We start from the raw sequence: 25,821 nt of genomic DNA, 5'->3' as shown, positions 1-25,821 counted from the left end.
TACATCTGTGGCTTGGCTCAGAACCAGGAGTTCTCTGTAGGGCTCTCTGTTGTGGAAACCATTTGCAGAGGAATTCAGACTACTAACCGGTATAATTTTATTGATCCTGAGGCTTTATGTGAAGTCACGTTACTTCTTGATTGGGTCTAAGCCTCAGTTTCCACACACACCCACACAATGAGGAAACGATGTCTCCCCTCTTTCTCCGTAAGTGATCCTTGAGCATTTGTGTGTGAAGGCGAGGTTGAACTCTGTGTGGAACCCCAGGAACAGGTGTGGCTGGTTTGAGCTTGGGAACTGCAGAGGCTAGAGTTTTGCGGCTACTCCACTATAGGCTCACTTGGGTTGGTCATCCACCCACGAACCCCTGCCTGGCCCCGGGGTCACCAAAGGGGATAGAATGACAAGGTACTCGTACCAGACACTCGCTTCGCAAACTCCCATCTGACTTGTTCTAGTACAAAGAGCTTCACTCGCCTCCCCGTATTGCACCAAGGACTGGTGGCTCGGTGTCCACCAGAACCCGGCTGGCTCAGCGGTCCCCAGGTGAGCATGGCGAACCATGGCCGTTGAATTCCCTGCGTATGTATTTCTGGAAAGTGATGGTATGTAAGAGAGAAGGAGGGTGGTGGAGCACGCTATCTACTAGCCAACTGGGCAGTGAGCCAGCATCTCGGCAAGCAAGCCTACTTCCTCTCTGCACACACCCACCTCCCCGCCTGGGGTTCATTTTTATTGTGGGAGTCTGGGGGCGGAGACTGGGGGAGAAACATGGGGCAGGGTGTGTGTGGGGTCAGAGTTTTCTCTTTCCACTATGGAATCAGGAGATTGGACTCTGAACCTCAAGCCAGCACCGTGAGTGCTTTTCTCCTCTGAGCCGTCTTGCCAGCCCCCAGGAATCATGTTGAAACCAGTCCAAGGCATTCCTCATTATCTGTCAAGGAAACGGTTCCTTTTTTTTTTTTTTAAGAAAAATTCTTCCTGGAGCCCTTGAAGGCCATCAGATAGGAATGTCACCCTGAGAGCACACAGAACTTCTGAGTGTGACCTTGTTGTGAGGGTGCCTACCTGCCCTCTCCCTTCCTCTTTCCCTTTTCTGGCTTCTAGAGGCCATGAGTGTACATAGTGCATATACAAACATGCAGGCAGAACACCCTACATACTTGCAGGCAGAACACGCATACGCATGAAATAAATAATGTATGGTTTTAGAAATTTAAGAATGGTTATTCTGAAACTGTGTACCTTCACTTGGGTTTTACACGTTCACTAAAATTGCATTTTATGTCCTTTTCTATCATATTAAAAAAAGAGAGAAGAAAGAAAGAAAGGAAGAAAGAAAGGAAGAAAGAAAGAGTTGGAACTAGAAAAGTAATTCACTTTATATCCTCTTAAATGACTCATGCATCTTTCTACCTACATTCCATCCTTCCTTATCGTTTAGTCTTACCCTTCATTGGTAATATGATTTTATTTTTAATTGTGTGTATATGCATGTGTCTGTCGTGTGCCCCCGTAGTCTGTAAGAGAGTGTTGGATCCCCGGGTACTGTCATTAGCAGGCATTGTGTGCCGTCTGATGTAGGTGCTGGGAACTGAACATGGCTCCCTCTGTAAGAACAATACATACTCTGAACTGTGGGGCCATCTCTCTAGTCTTCAGCAGAGTAGAGCTGACATTGCCCGTTCTTAAGGAGATACTCCTCTTGTGAAAGTCACCTTGATGTGGTCCAAGAAGAGAATATCTTTTCTTCTGTGTTGGCGACTAGCTCTCATCAGGAACTCTGAAGGAACTCCACCGAGGGACAGCTGGGCGATGGGCTGCCATGAAGGTGCTCCACTGGGGGCCCTTGCCATGTCTCTGAAGTAACACTACTAGCCAGGCATATATGTGACTATTTAAGGAACCTTGACCTGGTGCCTTCTTGCTTATAGCTATCCTTCAAAGAAAACAGTTATTGAGAAGGCAGAAGAAACCTACTGCATCCTCTATTGCACGAATAAAAAAAAAAAAACTAGAGACAGATATTGGGGTTCAACCTGAAGATCAGAAAAGCAAAGCAGCTAAGCCACTAGAAAGATATTACCTCGTGAAATCTTCAGACTGAAAGAGACCAAGTTCCTGATTTATCCTGCCTTATATTCCTCTCTAGTGCTGGGATTAAAGGCGTGCACCACCACTGCCCAGCCTCTCTGGCTAACTAGTGTGGCTGCTGGAATTAAAGGTGTGTGCCACTACTGCCTGGCCAGTATGGCTGATTAGTGTGGCTGTTTTGTATTCTGATCTTCAGGCAAGCTTTATTTATTAAAATAAAAATGGAATATCACTACATTTCCCTTTTTATCTAAAATAAAAAAGGTTATAACTAATATAAGAAAACTATATATAATAATTATATAAAATATATATGTATATATAGGCAATAAATATATCAACAATGTCTAGTTCATTCTCATTTGACAAATTCAGAGAAAATACTCCTTATCTATCCTCTCTCCGTGAGTCCAAAGTCTTGTATCTAATTTACTTTCTATCATAACTTGCTTTCTGTGCCTGCCTGGTAAACAAGGAAATCTATAACTAAACTATATGTATAAAACTCGTAGTTATATATATATAACTATATATATCAATATATATATATATATATATGAGACCCAAGAAGGAAATAATATTAACTGAGTAAGCAAAAAATGCAAGGAAGTGACTTCCAAAAAATGTCAGTAATGACAGAAACAGCTGGCTGCCTGGACAGTCACCCAAAGTTCCTCTGCAATGTTGGGGCATCCATCTTCGGCCTATAGGCCTAGAGGATTTGACAGACTTTTCTGTGAAGCAGGATATTCTGAAGGGTTGTCCCTCCCTGTCTTGAAAATGCTTGGCAGTCACTCTCATTTGTGTCCTGCTTCTCCAATTAGGACAGCATACTGTCAGCAGTTGAGGCAAGTGTAAAAGGAGTAGCGGGCTGCGTTCCCACGGGGATCCCGGCTCCCCAGCTAGTTTACACCCGAAATAATTACACGGAAACTATATTCTTTTAAACACTGTCTGGCCCATTAGCTCTAGCCTCTTATTGGCTAATTCTCGCATCTTGATTAACCCATTTCTAATAATCTGTTAGCCATGAAGTGGTGGGCTTACTGGGAAGATTCTAACCTATGTCCATCTTGACCCGGAGCTTCATGGCGACTGCCTGACTCTGCTTCTTTCTCCCAGCATTCTGTTCTGTCTACTCCACCTACCTATGTTCTGACCTATAAGGCCAAGCGGTTTCTTTATTAATTAACCAATAAAAGCAACACATAGAAAGAAGACCCACCTACATCGGGCAAGGGCATTTTCTTGCCCAGTGACTTACTTTTGCCACAAAGAAATTAAACTCCATATGGAATTTCTGCGATGCCCATTATCTTCTCTGAAGTAGATTGGTGTTTCCAGGAGCAGACATGTCTCATTGTCAGAAACCAAAGGAGCCTATGTTATTAAGCATCTTAAATGCCATATTCTGTAGATCTCTGAAGTGTTTGAAGATGACCTGTCTATCTAAAATATATTTTTGACCTTGAAAACATATCTAATATGACTACAAGTTCAATTGTACTGGGAATTAACTATTAACCTGCATTTCCTTATTATTCAAAACAGTTGGTAATAATAATTCTCAAGGACTAGAAATTTGCATTCCATTGTTAAATGAGCTGCATAGGTGCAATACCTTGAACAAGAATAGAAATGTATGTACAGTATGTTCTAACAAAATTAATCTCAAATTTGTATCAATATACAAAATTTATATACAATATATAAAAGTCCAATCTAATGTAAAACACTTAAAACTAGTAGTTGCTTTTAAAAAGTAGAAACAATAATCTACTTTTTTATCTTTTCATGTCTATACCGGTCCTTATTTCTTTTTGGAGTAGATTCAGTAATCTGCCCTTTATCATAGCATATCTATATCCCCTTTTTTCTTTTCAAAATAAGAACTCTGAATTTAATCTCCTTTGTTCAGCTTTCCTCCTTATCATAACTAGTAACAACTTGTTGGGATTTGGAGGAATGGCTCAGCGGTTACAAGCACTGGCTGCTCTTCCAGAGGTACTGAGTTCAATTCCCCACAACCACATGGTAGCTCACAACCATCTGTAATAAGATCTGGTGCTCTCTTCTGGCCTGAAGACATACATATAGGTCGAATACTATATACATAATCAATCAATAAATCAATAAATCTTTTAAAAGACCAACTTGTTACCAACCCCCTAAACAATGACAAATATTCATAAACCATTGAACAACTAAAGCCCACCCACCCCACCTCTTGGAAATGTGGGCATCATATTCTTAAATTTACTTCCTGATGTCTGGAGGCAATGATATCTTTAGGAGATCCTGAAAAAAAAATTGGATTAATTGTCAAGTCCTGGGAGACATAGCTGTATCATTTGTTGTCCAGTCTTTGCATATTGGGAAAGGGCAGGATTTGTCTCAAGTCCTGGCTAGAGTAGTCTGTGAGGCTGGATCATCTCAGCTAGCCACCTTGAAATTGTTCTGAGCAGTTTGTAGTTCAAAGCAGATCTTTAGGTGGTATTTATCAGCTTAGTGAGTGCTGATATCATAGTCCTGGAGGAATTGTCGTTGTGGGGCCCCATCCTCCTTTCGGAGACTTCAAAGGTCACTGTTAGGCGTGCTCATGGTTCATTGCAGAAAACTGATAGAGACTCAAGCACAAAATCATGTACAGGAAGGTAGATGAAACCTTTTTCTAGAATTAGTTAGTGCTCTATGTGACTGTTAATGTCATGACAAAAAGTCATCTTACAAATCTTATACCTTAAGAAAAGCTTTTAAAGAGTCAATATAAACCCAAAAGATTATGAGATTAGTGGCAATAAAATAGTCCTTAAATATTTGTTTTTCTTCTGTCCCATATCAGGTGGCTCTTCTGACATGAGACAGAGATTTTTTTTTTTTATTTCACTTTACTGCATGTGCTTGGGTTTAGAGAAGGAGAGAGCCACACTCCAACTCCAAAGCCAGCTTTAATCTTTAATTAGACTGGGACTACAAAAAGACCATTTGCATTTTATGTCTGTAGAGAAAACAGAAACAAACATTTGGGAGATTCGTGAAATTTTATCCTGTTGGAAATGTGATATACCAATAGGCCAATTTACTTTTTTTTTCCTGGGACTTTTTCCCCATGACGTGTCCTTTTTCTTCAGAGGTCTCATTTGTCCAGTGGTCTTCAGATTCCTTAGCTGGATGCCTTTATTCTCCTGAAGACAGAAACAAAGCTCTTCCCTAACCCTAACTTTGGAGAGATTCTCTTTTGGAAAGCTTTATTTGATCAAATGAAAAGCATTTGTTAGTCTTATAGGTTAGTTTAGATTAAATGACCATGCTGTTTGATGAACTATCATCTCTTCTAATTAAGAGGTGTTTCTTGTTCAAATACAATCTTTATCAATTTTGATGGTATTCATAGCTTTTCTTCTCCTGTGGAAATAAAAGAAAAATTTCTTCCCCAATGTAACACATGCCCTGGTTTCCATTCTGAGGTCAGTACATCTTTAAGGTATATAGACTGGTTTAATTCCATAGCTTTTTCTGTTATCCAATGTCTCTCTGCAGCTGTTGTTCCTTGGCATTTAGAAAATTCAAAGTTAATGAAGCATTATGCAATCAATTTTGGGGCATTTTTATCATCCCTTTCTGTTTATTTAGCATATCCTTTAGAGTTTGATCTTTCTATAACTGTCTGGCCTGTCGGGATTATGTGGTATACCTGTAATATTCTTTATATTATAATAAGCAAAAAAGATGTTTCATTTTCTTAGAGACATATGCTGGAGCATTGTCTTTATTTGTACAGGTATACCCGTGATGGCCATCACTTCTAGCAAATGTGTGATTACCAAATCAGCCTTTTCCAAACTCAGAGCAGTTGCTGATTGAAAACCTAAATAGGAGTCAATGGTGTGGTGTACACATTTTAGTTTTCCAAATTCTACAAAATGGGACACATCTGTCTGCCAGATTGCATTCCTTTGAGTACCCATGGGTTACTTCCTGTAGGTAGTGGTGTTTGGTTGTATAAAGAACAAGTAGGTCGTTTCCTTATAATTTCCTTGGCTTGTTGCCATGTAATGGAAAAGTCATTTTTTAAAACCTTTGCTATTGACATGATCTCTTTTATGAAATTCTGAGGTCTTAAGCATATTTCCAATCAGTAATTAATTGATTTCTGCATTACCTTGTGCTAGAGAACCTGGCAGACCCATATGGAATCAAATGTGTATTATGTATATGGAATGATTTCTATTCCTTATTGTATTTTGTAACTGAATAAATAATAAAGTCAATTCTTTATCATCTGGTATAAATTCAGTGGTTTCAATATTCAAGACAATTCTTTCTGCATATTGTGAATCGGTAACTATGTTGAGAGGTTCTTTAAAATTCTCTAGTACCATGAGAATAGCATATAATTCTGAGTTTTAGACAGAATAATAAGGGTTTTCATCTACTTTACTAAATTTTCTGATTTCTAACCTGCTTTTCCAGATTTATTTGCATCAGTATAGAGTGTAGGGGCTCCAGTAATTTATGTGTCCCATACAATGCAAGGAAGGATCCAGCTAGTTCTCTTTAGATCTTTAGAGAATAGCTGAATTCTCTTGCTTTGGGAATAGTTGTTATTAATCTCTCCCCAAAAATTACTTCAAGATCTTTTCCAGGGTTCATTTTCTTCCCATAATTTGTCAATTTCATCATTATTAAACGGTTTAATTTTTTACAGGGTCTATTCCTGCTCATTGACGAAGTCTCAATTTTCCTTTTAGAATTAATTCAGAGATCATTTCCACATAAGTTTTTAATTTTTTGCTTGGCTTATGTGATAAAAAAGATCCATTCTAAGATAATATCTTTCCTCTCCATTAAAATTCCTGTACCATGTTTGGAGGGTAATATGACCAGAATGCAGTTAAGATTCAGATCTACACGATCCACATGTACCTTCTGTAATCTCTCTTTAATCAAAGCCAATTCTCTTAGCTTCAGCTGATAATTCCCTGGGGCTGTTTATGTCCTTGTTACCATCTAAGGTTTTGTTTAAATTAATCAGGTTATTAGGATCTATCCAAATAGTGTGCATAGATGGGAAATGTCTCCTAGCAGTTTTTGGAAGTCATTAAGAGTCTACAATTGATCCCTCCTAATTTGTACTTTTTGGTGTCTAATTTTTTATAAATTTACTTTATAGCCTATCTCCCATATATTTTTTCAGGAACAATTTGTAATCCCCAACAAGACAAAATTTTCTTTACTTCTTCAAACATTTTTTCTGAATTATCTACATTTGAATCAGAAAGCAAAATGTCATCCATGTAATGGTAAACTATAGATTCAGGAAATTGCTTATGTATCATTTCCAGTGGCTGACTTATGAAGTATTGGTACAGGAAAGGCTATTTAGCATTCCCTATAGGAGAACCTTCCACTGATATCTCTTAGCAGACTGAGAATTATTATAAGTAGACACTATGAAGGCAAAATTTTCTCTGTCATTTTCTTGTATAGTAAAGAAACAATCTTTTAAATCAATAACTGTAAGAGGCCCATCCTTTAGGCAATAGAGAAGCAAAGGAATGCCAATTTCTAGAGAGCCCATTGACTGAATCACCTTATTAACAGCTCTTAGATCTGTTACCAGTCACTATTTTCTAGATTTCTTTTTAAGAACAAATACAGGAGAATACCAAGGCTGGTTGATTCTTCAATATGTTGAGCATCTAATTGATCCTGTACCAGCTGTTCTAAACCTGCAATTTCTCTATTGTTGAAGGTCATTGCTTAACCCATACAGGTTTGTCTGTCAATCATTTTAAAGGTAGGGCTGTTGGTACCTTTGAAATAGCAGCAGCTGTTGTGTCCTGTCTGAATGGCCAGTGACTGTTCTTTATAATACTTTGTAATACACCGAGAAACATATGTTAATTTATGGTTTGTTTCTAAGATTGGGGGAATGTTAATCTGAGTATTCCATTGCTATAACAAATCACATCCCCACAAATTCATTGCTTTATTAACCATGTATGATTTTAATATTCATCTCTGACCTTATGGCCTTATACATTCGACCCATTTTATGCTCTGTTTTACCCAAGATAAAGTTCCAATCTCTAAAATCTAAACATTCACAGCCTGAAGAGGCCAATTTGATGCCAAGATCCTGATGAAATTATTGTTACATCCACACCTATATTCCCCAGACCTTCAATGACAATTTCATTTATTTGTAATTTTAATTTTGGTCTTTGTTCATTTATAGAAGTTTGCCAAAATATTTGCTTTATGGTTTGTCCTGAATTTTTTGTTCTCTTTTCTACAGCTGTTCATTTTCCAGAGCTGTATGGTTTCTTACAATAGGCATTAGGATCTTTAATTGCTCTGGGAAAGCATTTCTTCTATGCCTTCTATGCAGGAAACAACTGAATTGAATTTGGTATAGGGGCCTGCAAGAGGCCATTCATGGGGTTTCCTGACCGCAAAGGGTTACCATGACTATCCCTCATTGAGCTACATTCCTTACTCCAAGGACTGCCTTTGTCACACCTTTTGCATAATCCAGAAGGGGGGGCATTCTAAAATGGGTTATACTTAGAAAAAACATTGTTTCTAGGAATGTTCTGTCTACAGTTCCTTTTAGGGTGACCTTATTTGCCACAACTGTAACACTTAACATTTTGATTTTTTCCCTCAATCCTCTGGAAATCACCTCTCTTATCATCATCATGGTCATGGGATTCAGTATTAATTGTGTCTCGGATCTATTCCTCCAAAGGAGCTGACCTTGCTTTTAATGGCCTAATTATCCTTCTGCATAGAGAATTGGCATTTTAAAAAGCCAGAGATTCAGTTACTAATTGTCTGGTTTCATTCTATTTACTGCTGAAGTCAGTCTTCATAGGAGATCCGTAAAGGCTTCCTTTCGGCCCTGTATAACTTCAATAAATGACTCAATTTTCTTTCCTATTTCTCCAGTTCTATCCCAAGCATTCAAAGCTGCTGCATGGTATAAATCCAGGGTGTGGTTATCATGTACAGCTTGCCTTTCTATAGTAGCATAATCTCCTCCAAGAATTTAATCTTGGGAGATTTCTCTACTCTGGCTTTACTCCATTGTTCAATAATCTTATCCTCTTCTCTGAACTAGGTACTCCATTGCCATTGTGGACCAGACTCTACCTTTAACTAATTTTATCCAATCTTTAGGAACAATTCTATTACAAATTGACCACGACTTTAACATTTGCTTCACAAAAGTGAATGCATGCCATATAAGGCTATTGCTTCCTTGAATCCCCTTAAATCTAACATTTGCACAGAATCCAGTTAGCTGTAACAGAGCCTCTGCCATTTGGCAATTCCTGTAAGGTCACTGAATATGTTAAAGTTGGTTATTTGAAAACCTTAGGCTATTCCTCTCGATTTTTATAATGTAATTCTGAAATTGGTTCTCCATTGAATTCCTCTGTTTAGAGTTGAATATCTCTGTAATCTGTTTTATTAGGTTTTTCTAAGACCTGTATTTTAACACTCAGATTAACCAAATTTTTTAGTGAAAGACAGAAATGATAAAGCTGATAATGTTTACAATTAACATTACATAAATCCCATCTAAATTAGATATCCTCTCATTTAATTGTTCCATTTTCAAACTGTCTAACATATTATCATACAGAGACCCAAATCACTCCATTGTAATGGTTTTTCCATTTTTTGTTTTTTGTTTTTGTTTGTTTGTTTGTTTTTCAAGACAGGGTTTCTCTGTGTAGCCCTGGCTGTCCTGGAACTAACTTAGTAAACCAGGCTGGCCTTGAATTCACAGAAATCTGCCTGCCTCTGCCTTTGCCTCCTGAGTGCTGGGATTAAAGGCGTGTGGTTTTTCCCATTTTTTAATGTGGGGAAAAAAACTCTCTCTTTTAACTAATCCCTCCCTTTAAGAATTCCCAGTTGTCTTACCAAATCTACTGACAGAGTTGATGAAGATGTGAGGTTTTCTGCTGCTGTGCAGAACAGTAAAAGTCTGACTGGATTCCAAGGCAGCTACCTAGTTTGGCAGCAGCCCAAGAAGGAGGCTCAGGGAAAGCCCACAACCCATGGTGGAGAGAGAGAGATAGAAATCAAGAGCTGTCTGTCGGAAAAATGCACACACACACACACACACACACACACACACACACACAAAATCATGGTGGTGGGGGGCTGCCTGAAGGCAGAACTAGCCAGTCTATGGCGGATGAGTCCTGTGGTGTTTGGAGCCCAGGTGCTTCTGAAGTTTGGCTGGCAACTGGCAATTGTTTCAGAGAGGCTACAACAGAAAAATCCCAAACTCACTCAGACTTGGGGAAAAAAAAAATAAGAGAAAGCCTAGCCGGATGGGGCTGGAGCGCCACGTGCAGCTCCAGCCTGTGCCGGTGGCTTTTATCCATAGGCAAATGGCTTTTAATGAATTTGTACCCCAAACGTTGGGTGTCAAATGTTTATGAATCATAAAAACCCAGAAACAGATATAGGGGCTCAACCTGAAGATCAGAAGAGCAAAGCAGCCAGGCCACTAGAGAAATCTTCAGAGAGAGAGTGAGTTCCTGTCTCATCCCACCTTAGATTCCTCTCTAGTCCTGGGATTAAAGGCATACACCACTGCCCGACCTCTATGGCTAACTAGAGTGGCTGCTGGGGTTAAAAGTGCCATCACTGCCTGGTCTGTATGGCTGACTAGTGTGACTGTTTTGTATTCTGATCCTCAGGCAAGCTTTATTTATTAAAATATAAATGAGATATCACTACATCCCCTAGGTGGAAAAGGCAAAGGCAGGAGCCCACAGAGACATCTCTAACCCCCACAGGACACCCACTGTCCCTCAGAACCCTTCAACAGTGTGGGTTGGGCCCGGGGAGATGGATTCTCAAAATTGTCACCTAAACCGTCATCTGTTTGGTGTGGTGAAGAGGTGGGAGATTGCAGTTTCCTTTTTCTTTTTCCATTTATCTATTTTTTCGTTTTGTTTTGCACTCTGGCCTCATATGTGCTAAGAAGGCACTCTACCTCTAAATGACAGCCCCAGCCCCAGGAATTTGCCTCTGACAATGCGGGTGTCCTGGCGGCTGTACCAAAACCCTGTCTTCATGAGTGGAGACCTTGCAGTTTGGCGAAAGGAAAACTCAGGTTTTCTAGTTTCTTCCACGTGCCCAGGTTATTTCTAATAAAAATGAAAGAAATCTATCATCACCTACGAGAGCAAACTGGCCCCGGTCCTTTAAAAACTGCTGACTCACAGTGATTGCAGGTCAGGGAAATCTGCCAACCCTAGAATCTAAGCAGGAGGGTCACCTTGAGGGCAGAGATCAGAGCACCAGATAAGGAGGTCCACAAGGCCACGAAGTGACCTGGTTTTGCAAATCAGTGTATCCACAGTCTAGAAGTCAGGCTTCAAATTTTTTCTCACAGGCCGCTGTTTTTCTGGAATTTTCCCTTTCATCTTCCTTCTCTGTGTCCTCCTTACTAGTTTACCCACAAACTTTCAAAGTGAATAGGAAACCACTGCTGGTGTAGGAGCGGAGAAGACCCTGCACACACCCACCTTGTGTTGTCCTACCCTGCCTTCCCTGCACACAGCCACTTTCCCATGGACACAGGGTGCTCTGTGAATGTGGGGTACCAACTAGTGTGGAGTGTAAGTTTGCACGATGAGGCATTTTTCTCTGAAACCTGGTGCCATATGTGACTGTCACTCTATACAAGGCCTCAGACCTTGTAAGAATCCTACAGCAGGAGGGAAAAGGGATTTTCTACTTTCCACAGTTCCTTCGTAAAATATGACCCTGGTGACTGAGCATGCGTGGTTTGAGCTCATTAGCATACCCCTTGTCTAGCTCCCTTTCTGCCACAGGAACCTGACTTCCCCAGGATTCCCTCCTGGAAGTAGAACCTGAGTGTCGGGATCTCCCATCAGGCAGTAAATGTTCTAGACTACTCAGCCCCTCCCTGGTCCTGCATAAATGTCAGTTCATAGACAGTTTTGCCTTGTGACGTCTGTCAGGAAAGGGGAACCCTCTTTCCCTGAAAGCTGAAACATCTATTGCAGAGATGTCCCTGTGTGACCATTAGCAACTACCTGGAGCCTGAGAATAGTCATTGCCAGGAAGGAGACGAGATGGGAATCCAGTTCTGTGATCAAGTGCATGGAATATTCTGGCTTGGTCCTCTTCAGCCGCTGCTGACCAAGCATCTTCCCAGAAGAGGGAGCCCTATATAGTCTAAACCCCCCCCCCCCCCCGCCCAGAGCTGGGGAGTATCAGGCCATGGCGGGGTGCCAGTGGGGCAAGGGAGGGTGGAGCGTGCCAAGCAGTCTAGTCACATTACACCACGTGCAGACTGGCTTTGGAAGAGGCCCCCAGAGTCCCAGGTGGCACCTGATACTCAGCTGCCACTGCCTCCAACAGTCACACCCTGACACTGTATCCACACAGCTGCTCTGTCACCTGAGAGGTGGACACATCACCCCCAGAAGCAGCACCGGGAAGTCCTGAGGCTTCTGCCAGGTCTGGGTAACCCCAGAAGGGGGCCTCTGGGCCTTAAGTATTCTGTGCCTGGTACTGTCAGTATTCTATGCATGGACTGTCAGTAATTTGTGCAGGGGACAGTCAGTACTCTGAGCATGGGACTGTCAGTACTCTGTGCAGGGGACTGTCAGTACTCTGTGCAGGGGACTGTCAGTACTCAGCATCTAGCACAGCCAGACCCTGACCTTAGCAGTGCCAGTGCTAAGCCTATAAGAGTTCCTGACCTCTTGGGGCTTATTTGCTAGTGGCAGAAGCAAGTTAGATATTATGTGCCCTCTAATATATTGGTCAAACAGAGAAAGCGAGCTGAACGAGGCCACAGAGGCCTCTCACTGTGCCTACAGAGGCTGGCCTTCGTGAACTGGAGCACGGGTGAGAGGCGTTCATTCTGGAGAGGGTGGGGTGTTTGGGGAATGACGGGCTGGCAGTGCCAAGGCCCTGAAGGTGGAAGCACAGTTATCACAGTCAGCCACAGGAGACCACAGGGCACTGCCTTAGGCAGAAGTGATGGGAAGTGAGTGGTGCTGAAGCTGTGAGTGACGGCTCTGGAAGGCCAGCAGGCTAGGCAGAGTCACTGCCGAGCTTGGAGCCCAGGAGATTTAGGGTCTGTTTATGCAGAACTTACAAGCTACGTACTCTGCTAGGGACTTGTTGCCTGTACTTGCCTGGCAAGCATATCGTGGTGGGGGTGGGAAGGGTGAGTGTTCATATGTATACAATTGCATATCCACGTGTGTGTGTGTATGGAGGCCAGAGGTGACATTCGTGTGCTCGAGTTCCCCGTGTAATTCACTAGGCATAATGTCTGTCTCATTAGACTCTAATCACTACCAGTATCGTCTGGGACATGGACTTTGAAAGGGGAAAATGTGCTTAGTGTGGTGATGTCTCCTCACTAGCTGGGCCCCAGCAGGGCCAACTCTATGGAGGAAGCTGCTTCTAAATGAAGGTGATGCCAGGTTCCGTGAAGACCTGCTGCCCAAGCCCTGCCCTTGCCCAACTGACTGCGTAGCCAATGCTTTCCTGTGCTGTGGGGCCACATCGGCACTCCTCAGGAGACACTGGGCACACAGTTTCTTCTACTGTTGTCTGTGACAAGAGCATCTCAGGTTGCAGAGGACAATAAATGTCTCACCAGACAGGTCTTGCCAAGGGCGGGAAATCTCTGAATTTGTTAATTAGGGCTCTCTGAGGCCAGTAAGAATTAAAAGTTGTTTATTATCTGTCTTTACCAGCAGTTGGCTCCCTGGAGAACTAACAGGGAAAGCAGTTTGAGGTTTAGAGCCAGAGAGCCCTCGGTGTGTGTCCTGCTCAACCAAGTGGCCCCAAATGGCCTCAGACAAGTCCCTAGCCTCCTTCCTGTCCTCATCCACTAGCAGCAGAGGCCGCCCCATGCTGTGACTTGTGCTATGGTGTCCCCAGTGCCTTCCTGTGGTCTCCTCTCATGTCCCACCTGTCTTCTGGGCCTCAGAGGGTCTTCCAGTGAGCACCCAGCCGGTCACTGTCAGCCTTCCTGATCTTTACCACAAAGCCAGCTTTTCTGACTGTGCTTGCACCAGCCACCGTGGCCACCTTAGATAGAGACTTAGCATTCCCGCAGCAGAGCTGCCCTGAGCCCTGACCAGCCATGGCCCCGCTTGCCTTGTTTAACTTGATGCTTGATCAGGTCTTTCTATGTCCTGTCTGATGCTGCAGGGAGAGTGTAAACTCAGGGTCCACTCCAGGTCATGGAGGCTCCTTCCGCAACACTAAATGACTGGGGTTAGGTGGTGGTATCAGATGGCCTTGCTTCAATGCAGAAAACTGGATTGCTTATGGAATGCCCACAAAGATAAGGGTAAGGGCGTAGGCCACAGCTGGCCAGAGTCACCCACCGGGCCCTCTTGAGGTGGAGGGCTGAACTTAGTCACGTGACCCCAGCAAAGACCTTGTTTGTGTGACTGACCTCAGACTGTGAAAATTCAGACCCCTCTGATCAACTGCACACTGCCTAAAATGTTCCTATCTGGGCAGCCTCAGGCTGCAGGTGCCTAAGGGTCCTTTAAGGCTGGTGTGGAACTGGACCCAAAGAAAGGGAATTCCTTTCCTGTGGTTAGACATCGACATGTATTACAGTACCCAGTTCTGTTTATTCTTTGTCAAGCCAGCTAACTCCAAGTGGTTCCTCCAGGCCAGGGGTGAGAAGGGGAAGCAGTTACCAAAGGACTTTCAGCATGGAGTTCTGGCTAGGGCCACCATCACTGCACCTGTGCCCATCCCAAAGGCAGCCCACGTGGGCCCAAGTCTCTCCTCTAAGAAGAGAAGAAAGAAGATCTCAGTTTGGCATCTATAAAAGCCAAATAATTTGTTTATCAAGCATGCATCCTCTGGAAGCAAAGCAGGTCCAGGTGTTCGCCTTTCCATGCCCACAGCAGGAAGCAGGGTCTCTTGGGATTCCACCTCCAGGCTGAGTTGCTGCCCCTGGTGGAGAGAGAGCTTGGACCCTTTCACCATCCGTTCTTCTGGAGAACCTGACTGGTTAAAACTAGAGTCAGACTGAAGCCAGCTTGCAGAGCCCTGGAGCTAAGCAGGTTCTCTGTAGCCCCACTTGAAATCTGCTTCCTTCACACCTTTGAGGGCAAAGGTCATGGAGGAGGCTGGAAGATGCTGAGCCAGACTCTAGGGTCAAAGGAAGCTCAAACAGCAGCTGTGTGGCCTAGGGCAAGTCCTTGGCTTTCCTCAAGGGTGACATCTGCTGAAATGAGTCCTATGACTGTCTTAGTCCCTGGCTTTCTGCTCAGAGGAAGGAGGCATCTCTTCCCACCCACCACCCCGACCGCCCCTCCCTGCATCCCCCCAACACCTTTCAGGTTTGCCACAGTCCCTCCCTTCATCGCTCCCCTTTCTAGTGGGCTCTAGGCTTGAAATTCCACCCTCAACACCGACCTTGGGGGCTAGAGGGGTGGAGGCTTGCCCCTGGTATGTAGGAACATTTATGGATGTGGTACTAGAGAAGGGGCACTCAGAAACCAGCTCTGCTCTGGGGACTTCATAATGCAGCTACCCCCTCGTAGAGTGTAATCAAAGAGAAAAGCCCAGTCCACCTCCATGATTAGGACCCCAGAACCTGAGCACATTCATTCAAACCCAAGATGTTTCGCTAGGAGGCTTGCTGTGGTCAGAGCCCAGACAGCAGAATGGTTTCTTTCTGAATCCTTGTACAAATATCTCTGCTCAACTATAACATCTCTTTTACTCTGAGAAGTCCCATTCTCCCTTATCTACCTTTGTCCCCACAGTGCACAGGAGCACAGCCACACCCATACCCCTTATCCAAAAAAAAAAAAAAAAATCAGGCAGGAGCTGGCCTACAAGGCCTCCTGATACTCAAGCAGCCAGAAGGAATGAGTGTAAGGTCATCACAACCTCCCCCAGTCCCTCCCAGACAGTCACCCCCACCCCAGTGATAGAACAGGCGCCCCCAAGCCACCTTGCATGCAGGCGCGCTCACATTGCATCTTCTTGCACAAATGTGCTGAGCTCAGCTCCAGGCCTGGAATGAGGGAGAAGACAGGTAGCCCTTCCACTCTGTCTGTCACAGTTGGCTTTCCAAAAGTTCTGTTTAGTGCTGGGCAGGTGTTGGTGTGCACATGCGGATGTATGTTTACGCTACAGCAATAATCCTATCTAGTTGTTAGTGCTCTCCAGACAACTTTCCCAGCAGGATTAACTTCCAATTCTCATAGATGTGTGTGTGTGTGTGTGTGTGTGTGTGTTCGTTCACTCATATACATGCATATGCAGGAAAGAAACAAGCTTACAACCCTGTGTCTCTTTGGTGTTCCTCAAAAGGACACAAGCTTATCTCTTATTGGCACGCAAAGAATACCAGGTATCCCTGCCCAGCCAACTCTGATAGCGGACAGATTTCCTAAGCAGGGCTTAATCACTTAAATTCTCCCGATGATTTCCAGGCACCAGCACCTCCATTCTGTCGAGGGAAAGCTTAGTCTGATTTCATGGCTTTTTTGTCAGAATGTTGCAAAGTTCTCCTTGGTCTGCCAGTTATCTCGGGTGTGTGCAGTTTGGCTGACGATTCTGGGGTGTCAGTTACAGGAGATAGTATCTGGGGTACAGAGAAACCTCACTTGGACCAGAGCTCTTCATTCTGTGGCTGAGGCTGCAAGAGCAGGGCTGTGGAGTGACAATCTGAGGGGACAGTTTCTCCCCGGACCTTCATGTGAGCATCTGTCCTGGACTCTTGCTTCTGTTCGCTTTGCTTTGAAGCTGTCTCTCTTGGATTTAAAATCTACCTACCAGCCTCCCTCACCCTGCGCTTTCCTGAGCATCCTGGCACACAGAGGTTCCTAACCACCTGCCTCACAGGTGGGGGTGCATGATGGTAGCTGTGTGGGCCCCACACATCGTAGATCTCCCACAATGCCCAGCTAGCCTTCTCCCCCCCTCTTTCTCTCCCTGTAATATCTTTTGTGTTGACTAAATACATTACAAAACAAGCAGAAATTCTGGCACAGGCATATAAAGAATGTTCCAGCATCATCTCTAGTAGCCCAAAGAATAAATTACCCGGATACCCATTAGCAATAGAAACAATGTGTGGTGGTAAATTCACATAATGGATGTTCTGAGGAGCTTGCAGCTTCTGAGCAAGAGAGAACTGATGGAGCTGGAGAAATGGCTCAGCAGTTGGGAGCACTGGCTGCACTTCCAGAGGTCCTGAGTTCAATTCCCAGCAACCACATGGTGGCTCACAACCACCTGTAATGAGATCTGGTGCCCTCTTCTGGCTTGCAGCATACAGGCTGAACACTGTATACATAATAATAAATAATTCTTTTTTTAAAAAAGAGAGCCCTGATTAAAGAGCACATGATTCCTTGCCTAGAAAGGACAATAAGCAAAGCACAGATTACATTAGTGTCCTGGCAGAGGCAGCTGTGAGCTTCTCTGGGGATATGCACTCTTCCGTACACATCTGTTCACTTGTTCCGTCATGACTTGTAGACTTTATTATGTTATTATACTCTGATGAAACAGATATTTTTCTTTTTCCACTTTCATGTGTATGTGTGTGTTGACAGAGGTTTCTGTCCCACCAGGTCCCACAGCCATTTAGTCCCAAAGAAACACACAGAGGTCTATATTAATTATAAACTGATTGGCCTAGTGGCTCAGTCTTCTTATTAACTCTTATAACTTATATTAGCCCGTAATTCTTGTGTGTGTTAGCCATGTGGCTTTGTACCTTTTTCAACAAAGCAGTCACATCTGCTTGCTCTGTGTCTGGGTGATGACTGCAGACTGAAACTTTCCTCTTCCCAGAATTCTCGTTGTTCTGCCTCTACTTCCTGCCTGGTCGCCCCGCCTATACTTCCTGCCTGGCTACTGGCCAATCAGCATTTATTTAAAATATGAGTGACAGGGTACAAACCATTGTCCCACAGCATATGTGTTGCATATATATGCAACATATATATGCATGTTTTGTGTGTGTGAAGGCACATATGAGAACATATATACGCATGTATGCAAATGTATGGGAGACCTGAGGTTGGCTTCTGGAGTCCTCCACTGTTGGCTTTTCTACCTCATTCAAAAATTTAGAGCTCATTGATATAGCTGGTTTTGCTGGCGAGCTTGCTCTGGGAATCCCCTATCCTGGCCTTTCAAGGCTGGATTTACAGGTAGGTTTGTACACTTGTTGGCATTTATGTGGGTTCTGATCCTCACACTCTGGGCCTTACACTTACACGGCAAGTGCTTTACTACCAAACCAGTTCCCCAACCCAAGAAAGTTTAAGTCCAACAGGAAAGAAAGGAAGTCCTTGGGGTTCATTTAATTATTGAACAACCAAGGAGAACTGACAGTCGTCAATCCTTCAGCCACAGCAAGGAGAAGAAAAATTGAAGTACTCTGGACAGAGGGCCCCAGAGGGGCACGGGGCAGCCACTCATTCATTTGCCCATTGGTAGAATAAATTACCAACACGTTGAGAAGCAGCCAGAGGAGTCCTGAGAGCAGATTTTATCACTCAGAGCAGCTTCGGCCTCTCCGCAGCACTGTGCACATGGCAGGGGTCCACTTCTCTTTCCCCCGTGGCTTGACACTCATGGATGAGTGAGCCACAGAATGCAGATGGTGCAGGAAACAGATGAGACCATCCAGCCACGGGTAGTCTGAGGCTGGAAGGGAGGCAGCGGCTAGAGTGCATGGTAGGGAACTTGGCTAAAGAGCGGGAATAGCCCCTGGAGAGGTGCAGAGACAGTCTGTGTGAGGGTTCTCCCTGCCGGACAAGCTGCCATTGGAAGGGTGGGCACTCACTTGACTTTATTCTGTAGACGTTTTTCAAGCTTACAACCCTTTTGTTTCTTTGGTGTCTCTCAGAAGGAAGCAGGTGTGTCTCTTCCTGGCATGAAAGAACACCCGGCACTCACACTCTGAGTGTGTGATCCTGTGGACTTTACCTTCCCCCTCCTTGGTCCACCCCACTCTCTGAAGCATAACTTAGCTACCTTAGGGGGCTGTGTGCCCCAGGACTTTACCCTGATGTTGTCATGATAAAGCCCTATTATCTGATCATTTGACATGAGGCTTCCAGATTGCTTAAACTTGGGGTTCTCGGGCTTCATCCCTAGGAATGAATTATTGAATGAGTATTAAGCTTCAAAGTCACATTTGCCTGAGCTGAGTGTGGCTGTGGCAGGGCCCTCACGGGCTTCCTGGCAGATGGGGAGAGAAGATGAGCGTCCATGAAAGATAAGAGGAGCAGACGGGAGCCACCTGGCATGTCTGCAGGAGGGCACTTGTTTATGGATTAGGTTCTTGGCCACAGTGTGGACCTGCCCCCCAGCTCACCTCCTGTCGATACTGATGAAAACGTTTTGCTGAGTGGCCTAGTCTGCTTTTCACGTCAAGGAGAAAAGTCAGTAAATGCCTTTTGGTTTCCATTTCTCATTGACATGGAAGGGTCCCTTTGTCTTTTAAAGAACTAGAACCAAGGATATGAAGAATGTAATACGGGGGCTGGGAGGATGGCTCCGTTTGTAAAGCATGAGAACCTGATTTTGAACCTCAACACCCACTTTAAGAAACCAGGCAGAGTGGCATGTGCCAGGGCAGGAAGATGGGGCCTGTAGGTTCCTAAGGCTTTTCTGTCTGACCAATCTTGCTGAATCAGTTCCGAGAGAGACCCTCTCTCAAAAACTAAAGTGGAGAACAGTAGATGAAGATACCCAAGACCTCTGGTCTCCACACATGCGTCCATGTACCCCTACCCGTGAACAAATACACAGAACAAAGAGTATGGGAGTGCAGTTGAGCTAACACTGTGGCCTTTTCTGAAAGCCTGCTTGTTACTTGTGGCTTCTTACAGAGTCATGTTGGGCGCTGTCTGCTGGAACTATTCAGATGTGCATCCCGTACGACGCTGTGCGGTATGGAAGTGTCAGGTCGCATACACCTACAGAGCGCCAGGAGCACAGACAGTACAGCTGTGTCAGATCCCAGAGCTGTTGAAACAAAGCAGCATGGGAGAGGGAGAATCTGGGGAATGTCAGCATTTATGTTCGGAGCCACCCTTCAGGCCCAGGGACTCCGGCCAGGGCCATGGGCTTGTTGCAATGTGCTGCCCTGTGCCAAAGGCCCTGAGGAGGGGCTGGCAATGGCCTTTCTCTGTTTCTATGTTACTTCAGTGGCACATGAAGGTTATCATCATGATGTATGCCCTGGCCTCAGGACATGTTCTGTGACTCCTTGGGTCCTCAGGCAACCCTATGGGCTTGGTTAAGGTTAAGGAGTATTTGAGCAAAAGGTACCTGTGACCCAGATACTGCACAAGAGGTGGCTCTCAGAGCCCAGGACACGTGATTGAGAAGCTTCCAGTCTTTACCAGGAACTCAGATGACCTCAGTGTGAAACTCAGGCCAGCAGTCTTGGCATCATGTGAAAATTTATCAGACAGGTAGTGGTAGCACACACCTTTAATCCCAGCACCCGGGAGCACTCTGGGCTCAAGGCCGTCCTGGTCTACAGAACAAGTTCCAGGACAGCCAAGGGTACACAGAGAAAAAAACCAAAACAAGAAAAAGAGAGAGAGAGAAAAAGCAAGCTTAACTTTGCCAGCCATTAAGCACTTGGGAGGCAGAGGCAGGCAGATCTCTGTGAGTTCAAGGCCAGCCTGGTCTATAGCGCAAGTTCCAGGAGAGCCAGGAATACACACAGAGAAACCCTGTCTTGAACAACTAAAACAAATAAACAAAAATGCCCAATTTATTAGAGAAGGCCAATTCTAGGATGTCCACCTAGCTGCTGAGTCTGGATCTACGAGCAGGGTTCAGAAACCTGACCCTTACAAATCCTGGCCCAGACTAAAGTTTGCATCCCTGCTGCCTGAGTCACCAGGGACACCTGTGAAAAGGTACCCCGGGACTCTGCAGGCCCATGCCAGCCTGGGCATGGCCTTTCTGTTTCACTCACCGGTCTAGTGCCCAGAGCAGAGCTTAGCTTACTAACACAGTGCTTGCCAGTCCTGAACTTACAGCCCTGAAGGCTGGAGAGGGAGCTGCTGAGAGCCACCTCACACTCTCTGTGCAGGGGGAGAAGGTGCCAGCTGCGGTGACTTAGTCAAAGACTTGTTTGCTACTAAGGCTGAGGAATGAAAACCTCGTTTCTCAGAACTGCACTGCGAGTGTCCTGAGGAAAGTCGTGGCTGACCTAGACGCCTCCTGTGGAGGCTTCTGTTCTGTGGTTTGTGACAAGGACTGATGCATGACTGTGCCTCAAGCCACTGCCCCCACCACCTCTGCCTTGTCTACCCCTGTTCCCCACCCCCCAGTTTATCTCAGTCCTAATCTTCTTAAAGACCAGTCTCCTCAAGCACCAGCCCCTCTCTCTGGCTCATGGTCGACAAGATACGAGCCTTCTCTCACCTCGTGTTTATTTTTCTCTGAATACCTTTCTCTGTCTAAAGATGATGTGTTAGACTCATCCACTTCCTGGTATCATGTCCTAACATCCTAACATGGTGCATCCTTGGCCTCCTCCTTGACTCCATTTCATTATCCTAAGCATAGGAACTTTGGAGCATTGTGCTCCAGATACCTAACTGTACTTTGTGCCCACTGATACTGCCAATCCCATTGGTTCATTATCAACTGCCAAAGCTGAACACACCCAGCAGGGAGGATATCGCTCTAGATTACAGCCCAGAGAAAGGGGTCCTGAGTCAAAGACTGGAGGTGTCTGCAGAGAAGGCCTGATCTTGCTTCCCCAAAGCCCGTCCTCTCCCCTGCTCCAGGCCCCCAGAACATCCACTTCAGCAAACCTACATCATAGTGCTGCTGTTCCTGGGCCTGGCTGGGGAGCCTGCACCCTTCTCAACAGTGCAGAGGACCGTGGGAGCTATGACTGCAGGCACTGCACAGTGATCATGGGCTGAGCCCAGGAGTGACAATCCCCTAAAGCAGAGTCAGCGACAGCTGCTTCCAGTCCGCCACAGTCCGCACGTTCAAGGGAATAAGGAAAAGGAACTAGGTGAACCAGGACAGAGGCTGCAAGTTCTAGGCAGCTGTGACAGGGTGGGAGAGGCAGCTTTTATAGGACCCCAGGGCCATCATGGACATGCTGGACAACTCAAATAGGAAACCCAGGCCCTGTGGGTATCGAGCCATGAAGAGCTGGTATTGTATAGACAGAGTGGGACCTGCCCCCTGCCTCTATCAACCCCAGACTGTTTTGCCTGTGTCAGTTGCTCAGAGGAGGTCAGTCATCCTCCGGAAGCAGTCCTCATGGTTTCTACCCATCTCCAGAGAGTGAAAACCCACAAGAGGGCCTACTTCTAAGATATGCAGAGATGGCCACTTCCTCATCTAAGGACCAAGCCAGCAACAGTAGCTTCTGCCAAGAGCCACTTTGGGTGGTGAAGCTGCTTTACTTGCCTTCTAATGGAGGTGCCCCAGTGCCGAGGTCAGGTGTGTCTACTCCGTGTCACTGACAGGCAGACAAAAGTCCTGCCTGTAAGTAAGCAGCCTTAGCCAGTGAGAGAGTGTGGACTGGTTGCTGGAGGCCTTGAGGGCAAAGGACTGTGCCGACAGCTAGTGCGCTCAAGCTCCTGGCACCGTGTCCACCAAGGAAGTTCATAATACTCCATCAAATGGACCCTGCTTAGAAAAGAGCTAGGAAGGAAGGCAGGAGAGTTCCCAGGCAGAGGTGGCAGACATCGTGGTTTTGTTGTCGTATCAGAGGGTACCGGTTTCAGCCGTGACTTGGAGGAACAGGTGACTAGTGCTTTAATTTACACAACATGGAATCACCAGACTGTGCCGAGTTGTGGGCTCCATGCCCAGAGACACCCCCCGTTCCTGTTATGTCACCATAGCAGCCCCACCTGGCGTCATGTAAATGTCACGTTACCCTTGGCAGGGCTTCTCAAATAGCACCTCGGAAACTTGGCTGTGGAAGGACGAGAAAATCTAACATTTCCCTTGGGCCTGCTAACTATAGCGAGTTCTCTGACCAGGGCTGGGCACCTACACACACTCAGACCCCTGGAGGACAGGACCAGCATTCACCCAGACAAAGACAGCTTCTGACCAAGAGGGACAGGGGTCACCCCAGCTAAGCATTCAGTTCTGTGCCGGACCTTTGGGGTATAGACCTGGGGCAACTGGGCAGGCAGGGTCAGAGGGGAGTTTGAAGAAGCTCTCTGTGTGGCTGTGTGTTGATCAACCTGAAGCAGAGTGGGGCTTTTGACACATGGCAAGACAGCAAGAGCAAACCTTGACACACTAAGCAAACGAAGCCAGTCATGAGCAAACCAAAGGAGTTGTAAGACTTGCGCTTGGGAAGATGAAGGACTTAGGGGATGGACGGCCACACGGTGTGAGCGACATACCACTGCGCTGCCCACTCTGAGACGCTAAGTTGTACACTGTATGAATGTGTTAGATATATTTCGTTTTTAAATTACATGTGTATATGCATGTGTGTGGAGTTTAAAATGGCAAATTACACATTGGGTGAATGTTTCAGACTATTTTATTTTTCATTTTGTGCGTGTGTGTGTATGTACAGGAGTCTGGTCTATGGAACACCTTTGTTTAACAAGGTTACAAGAGGCATGACTCATGAAAGAACAAACGGATAAACTATACTTATCAGTATTTAAAACATAAACCCAAAGACACGAGAGGCCACAAGTGTTGGGTCCCTGGAGCTGGAGTTACAGGCAAGTGCTAGCCGCCTGCAGTGGGCGCTGGGAACAGAACTTGGGTTCTCCGCAAGAGCAGTGTCTGCTCAATTGCTGAGCTGCCTTTCACTCAATTAGAAATTTAAAACTTATTTTTTTAACAACAAATTAGCCTATTTTCTGTGTTAGACGATTTGGGTTGCTGTGACAAAGCCCCACTGGCTAGGTGGCTTCTCCCTGACAGCTAGGCCTCCCAGCAGCAGGCTCCCTCCACTCCCTACCACCCCTGCTGTAGCACCCACGTGCCAAGCCGCCCCAGTCAGGAGGATGTTGTGGGCTGTTGCATGAACCAGCCAGCTCTTACTGACTTGTCCTCAGCCATGGGAGCCACTCTGACAGACACACTGGGTGATGGGGAGCCCTGATTACACAGTGTCTACTCAGAGACCTCACAAAACAGACTGGGAGCCTAGCCTCTGAGGAGCCTATTCTTCTCAACCATTGCAGCCTCTAGGGAGGAGTTCGTGGTTGTGTGGCGAGCTCTCTCGTCCACGGAGCCGTCTCTCCGGTCCTGATAGTTCTTTCTGTACTGTGGACACAAGCCTTTAGCACACGTGTAACTTACAAGTGCCTTCTCCACGCCGTTTGTCTTTTCCAGTTTCCTTTGTGTTTGTGTCTTGAATTCTGACAAAATAAAGTGTATCCACTTGTTCTCTCGTGAGCCGTGCCTCTTGGTAGCCCTGCTAAACAAGGGTGTCCCCTATAAGAACTGCAGTGTTTCTTAAGTGGGAACAGTGTGCAAAGAGCGTGCCAGGCGGGAGGGATGGTGGCAAGCGAGACTCGCGCCATTTGTGCTCAGTGGAGGAAACAAGGTACATAAATAAATGATCACCTGCGACGCTGGCACCCTTCAGGGTGACACCCTGTCTCGATACATAAATAAACGATCGCTTGCGACGCTGGCACCCTGAAGGCTGGGTACAGGGTGGGACCCCGTCTCAATAATGAAGGGCTAAGGATGCAGCTCAGTGGGATAGCCTTGCCTAGAATACACTGAGGTCTGGACTTCGCTCCCCGCTCAGAAATAGTAGCCCCGGAGCACACTGTGATTTTCTGATGTTGGAATGAGCAGAGAAGGCTTTGGAAAAGTTGCACAGAGCAATGGTAGAGGCAGGAGTGGAGGAGTGGATCAGGATCATTTAGAGAGTCTGATTTCTCTAAGCACAGTGTTCTGGTTCTAGAAATTCAGAGAGAAAAGTGGTATGGGAACCCCAGGTACAAAGAGACCCGCCCCAGTCCCACAGCATTTGCGTGGCTGCTTCACGTTTGAGGGCCGTGCTCAGTGACCTTATCAGGGCCAGGCTCCATCAGGAGGTAAGGTGAAGCATGGTTTGAGCCAGGTATAGCAATGTGTAGAAAGGAGAACTGGGTCATCAATGCAGTGGGTCAGGTGGATATGGAAGGGAGCAGGGGGCTTTGCCACTGTGGAGGCCTGCACATCAAGGGCCAAGTACTCCCTCCCCATGAGACATGTCCTAACAGTGCAGACATGCTTACAGGACACCAGGAGCTGGAGGCATCAGGAACCCAGGGATTCCTGGGAAGAGGGTCGCTGTCTGGGTTTCTGCCAGTTCAGATGTTACCTCTCCATTGAAAACCCTAGAAAAAGATCCAGTGAGCTGCTGTCTTTTATGACTTCAAACTCCTACATTGCTGCTGCATTGAGAGGCAGCAGTCAGTGCTAGGGTTGAGATCTGGGCCACCTTAAAAAGGCAGTCCCCATGTCCCCACCAGGAGATCCTCCATTCCCTCCCATAGAAAGGGTCCTTCCTTCCCTGCCTCTCCAGGGAGACTGGCACCCATTAATCATGAAGGCCAGGGGTCAGTACGCACAATCCCTTTCTTTCTGGGAAGGAGAACAGCTGAGTGCTCAGAATGGCTCTGAGCAGAAGTTGCCTGGACGCCTTCCTGGCCTCCCTAGCCATCACACTGGCACCTCGAA

At 45.6% G+C, this 25,821-nt stretch overlaps 1 protein-coding gene across 8 annotated transcripts in view; it reads left to right on the top strand.

Moving 5' to 3' along the window:
• Positions 1 to 25,821, top strand: part of Prkag2 (protein kinase AMP-activated non-catalytic subunit gamma 2) — a 266,876-nt gene that overhangs the window by 128,613 nt on the left and 112,442 nt on the right. The window lies entirely within an intron of this gene.

Source organism: Myodes glareolus, chromosome 6, assembly GCF_982192425.1.
Source record: "Myodes glareolus chromosome 6, mMyoGla1.1, whole genome shotgun sequence".
Classification (NCBI taxonomy): domain Eukaryota; kingdom Metazoa; phylum Chordata; class Mammalia; order Rodentia; family Cricetidae; genus Myodes; species Myodes glareolus.
This window is presented reverse-complemented; position numbering and strand designations above follow the sequence as displayed.